We start from the raw sequence: 4565 nt of genomic DNA on the forward strand, positions 1-4565 counted from the left end.
TACCCCGTCGTGGGCATCTCCCCCATCACACAAATGGATGGCTGGTTCAGTCCGTCAGACATGGTCCTCCAGAAGCTGGCCCAGAGGATACTCCCTCCCTCTTGGGCTACTTACCGTGCTTCGAGGCTGGAAGGAAGTCAAGACCCAGTAGAGCTTTCAACCCCCGTCCCCACCCTGTGTCCCCTCCCGAGGCACTGCCACCCACTATGCTGGTCGTCCTTCCCTCTGCCTTGGTCTCAACCTTGCACCTGGATCTCTCTTCCTCCACACTATGGAATCAAGTCTGTCTGTCTGTCTGTCTGTCTTTCTCTCTCTCTCTCTTTCTTTCTCTTCCTTCCTTTCTTTTTTAGTTTTTTAAATGTTTATTTATTTTTGAGAGACAGCATGAGGTGGGGTGCAGAGAGAGGGAGACACAGAATCCGAAGCAGGCTCCAGGCTGAGCTGTTAGCACAGAGCCTGACACGGGGCTCGAACTCACGAATGGTGAGATTATGACCTGAGTCGAAGTCAGCCACTTAACCCACTGAGCCCCCTAGGTGCCCCTCAAGTGTTTCTTTTAAAAATCTTACCGTAGTTTTCCTGGGGGCCTTAGACACTGACCATGGTTGCCTGGTCTGGGGTGACACCACTGGGAGGTAACGCGGGAGTCCCTGCAGGTGCCTCCTGTCACTCAGGGAGATGGGGCGCACCCCCCCCTCCTATTGTGTAACATGCAGTCCCCGTGCTGGGTCCCTCCCTGCCTCAGTAGTCATGTTTAGTACTTCCCTTCAGTGATCGCTCAGAGCCAGGCACGAAGACTGCACCCTGCCCTTTAGGAAAAGTGGGGGCCCCGCGGTTGGCCTGGGCCGAGTGGAGACAGGGAAGGCGCACAGGGGCCTGATGTCCAAGGGGACCCTGCTGTCTGGGAAGTACGTTCCATTCCTTGCCTTATTTACGAATCGGGTCAGTGCAGTGACATAAGTATTACCACCCCCACTTTCAGGAAGAGGAAGTGGAGCCTGGAGAGGTCAACAGGGTCGCACCAAGTCACACCCAGCCAGCACGTGCTGGAGCAGAGGCTCTGACCGGGTCTGAGGATTCCAGAGTGTCCTCTGTTTCAACACCTGAGCCCGTCTGGTGCCTGGGCAGCCTCCTGCTCCTCCTGGCCTTTGACTGCCAGGCGCCACATGAAACCGGGGTCACCTGATCCCACTGTCCCATCAGCTGGAGACTTCTCAGGTCGCTCAGGAAGCAGTTCAGGCATGGGCTTTCTGTCTACATTTCTGGGCCCAAGAACACCAGGAGTGCTCGCCCTGAGCGTGTGAACTTGGCCTTGCCTCCACCCTACGATTCTTTCCTCCAGGACTCTTGGTTTTGATGCCCAGATTCTGGACTCTGTAGGACTGTCTGTCCTCCTACCCAGGGCTGATCGGGGAAGAGCTACCTAGATAACCAGGGCAAGATCACTGTAATCCTTATTAGTTCAGGATCCGGTGAGTTAGGTCTGCGGAGAATACCCTTGAGGGTGATGATGTTGAACGTTTGAGATGAGTGCAAGAGGCGCCTGGGTGGCTCAGTCGGTTAAGCATCCAGTTTCAGCTCAAGTCATGATCTCACAGTTTGTGGGTTCGAGCCCCACATCAGGCTCTCTGCTGACAGCTAGCTCAGAGCCTGGAGCCTGCTTCAGATCCTGTGTGTGTGTCTCTCTCTCTCTGACCCTCTCCTGCTCACTCTCTCTCTCTCTCTCTCTCAAACATAAATAAAACATTAAAAAATTTAAAGTAAAAATGAAATAAAAAACAGCATTAAAAAAATAAAACAATGTACAGAATCATTTTAAGTTTCTCTACTTTATTTGAAGCAAGAGCATCCTAACTGATCGTATGACCTAAGACCTATTTGGAGCATAGTAGTAAACTGAATTTTACTCTGAGCACACACCTATATAAATGACTAAAAATATGTGTGAATCTCTCTTAGACTGAGGGCACGTAATGGAAACGCAGATTACCCAGGGTCGGCCTGAGCGCCAATCTAGAAGCGCTCAGGAGTACGTAGCGTGAATATTTGGGCAGAAAAAAATCGCATATTAATAGGACATTGGCTAAGATATTCCATTAGAGCTGAGGAGAGCAGAGTACTTGGAGCCATTTATTCAAAGTTTCCTCATCTGGTAGTTAGACAGTGAGGGAAAAGCAGGCAAGTGCTACAAATATCCACAAATGTGTTTCAAATAAAAATGAAAAAAGTTTGTTCCTTCATGGTTACCACGGACTCTGCTTCTGTGTGCATAGAAACGATTCAGGTCAGACTTCAGTAGGAATGTGCTATCACGGTGGCCCCAGAGCTACTTCCCCCTGATGACAGGTTTTCTGCAGTTCCCAGGGCGTGGCACACGCTTATAAAACAGCACCCAATGGATCTAACTGGACTTCCTCAGGCCTCAGTAGGTGCTGTGCCTAGACCTAGGTCCTGCAAGAATTGTCGCAGCCCTAAGAGCCCAGAAGGCAGAAGGAGGACGGAAGGAGGCCGTGCGGGAACGCGCCACACCAAGGTTCCCGGCCCCACGTGCGGTCTCCGTGCGGTCGTCAGCTGCCTCAGTGGCAGTGCAATGGCTTTCTTTCCCCACCACGTCTCATCCCCCTTGTGAATGGGGGAGGGGGTCGTGCCACTCGTGGCTGCACTCACAACGGCAGGGCCAAGACGTGGCTCTGTAAATGAGGTCTACATGTTCCGCGAATCCACAGGTGGCCAATTGTGGTGGAGGAGCATCTCTTGGAGAGAGAACCCCGGAGGTTCTCTGCTCCCAAACATACACAGTCAGTTGTCTCTATAAAAGCTAAACAAGAGAATTCTAACCATTTCTTTACTGAGAAAGTGGACCTAGGTACTAATCTGATTTTTCACAACATACTCCAGTATACTAACTAGAAAGAAACAATAACTATTGCCTCATTTCTCTGAGGTCAATCAGTTGTTTTGAAAACTGTTTTTGGTAATTTGTAATTTATAAGCTGACTCTAGTGGTTTATGATCTTTTAGTTTCATTTTGTTATGAAGCTTTATAAACCTTTTAAAATGAAATTTGTGTGTGTGTGTCTTTAAGAGAATCTTTTACTCATGAAAGGAAATGATCCAGGAAATCCAGTGAAATTCTGGTTCTGGGTAGGACACAGCACAAAAGAACAGCACAGCACCACTTGGCTCTCAGGAATAGAAACTATCTTAGGGGGCCTCGTACCTGATATGGTGTTTTCATTTCTGTGTCATTTACTGCAAATACTGTCTTAACCTTAAAGGTTAAGGCAACTCAGTCCTAGGGTTTTGCCAAAAGTCAGGTTTTCTGACTTTGAAGTGCAATCAACGTGCATTTCTGTAGCTGAGACCTCCACGCAGGGCAATACCGGGACAGTGGACGATGAAAACTCCAATGAAAACTTCCACACTGTTGTGACTGTCTGAGAACGCTCAGCCTATTCAATATTTTGGTAAAGTTTATTTTTGAGACAGAGACAGAGCATGAGCAGGGAGAGGCACAGAGAGAGAGGGAGACAGAATCCGAAGCAGGCTCCAGGCGCTGAGCTGTCAGCACAGAGCCCACTCCGAATTCGAACTCACAAACCTCGAGATCATGACCTGAGCGGAAGTTGGATGCTTAACTGACTGAGCCCCCCAGGTGCCCATAGTTTTATTTATTTTTTTAATAGTAAACCTGGATGTTTTGTTATAACTGCCAGATAAACTCTTGAGACTGAATCTGGGCTGTAATTGAAAAAGCACTGATAGTGCTTTCACAACTGAAATTCACTAAAATTTACCTAGTAGGTTAGGTTAACCTAGTAGTCGGGTTAAGAAATACTTTTAAGACCACACTGCAAAATGGGGAACTTCAATGGACTTCTTTAAACTCTCGACCTCAAAGGAAGGAAACCAACTAACCGATGATCGAGAACTTGAAGGAAAAAAAAAAGGTTTAGGATCCACACCAGATCCAAGTTAATGTAATGCTTGGCAATGTGGAAGCCAATTAACACCAGACTCGGGGGATGTGGGGGGTAGCCCAGCGTGGAAGATGAGAGCTTTCGGTCCCCTGCACCTCCAGCCCGGAGCCCAGGACCACTTGCCCCCCTGCCCCCCTGCCCCCCTGCCCCCAGCCCCAGTCCCCAACACGCTAAAGTCCCCGCCCCCCCGGAAGCGCGCCTGCCGGCCCCCGGACCCCGTGCCCACCCCTGCCCTTCGCCCCGCCCCCCGCTCGGGTCCCAGCGGCCCAGACCCGGTCCGCCGCCGCCAGGACAAAGGAGCCGGGCGCCCTCGGGGCGGCCGCAGCCTCCCACGCGGTTAGGAGAGCTCTGCCAGCGTCTGGGCAGGAAGCACCTGCGGCCGCGGACAGTTGATCCGAGTCGTACGCACGCGAACGCACTGTTCTCCTGGCGTCTGTTTATTATCTCTGCCGCCAGGCCGCCCCGCACCCCGAAGCTTGCGGCGGCGGAGATTCGGGAGCCAAGACCGGGAGGCGAGGGGAGGCGGGGCGGGGGCGCGGCGCCGGGGCGGGGGCGCGGCGCCTGGGCAGCCGCGATAAGCGCGCG

This window comes from Suricata suricatta, chromosome 3 (genome assembly GCF_006229205.1).
Source record: "Suricata suricatta isolate VVHF042 chromosome 3, meerkat_22Aug2017_6uvM2_HiC, whole genome shotgun sequence".
Taxonomy (NCBI): domain Eukaryota; kingdom Metazoa; phylum Chordata; class Mammalia; order Carnivora; family Herpestidae; genus Suricata; species Suricata suricatta.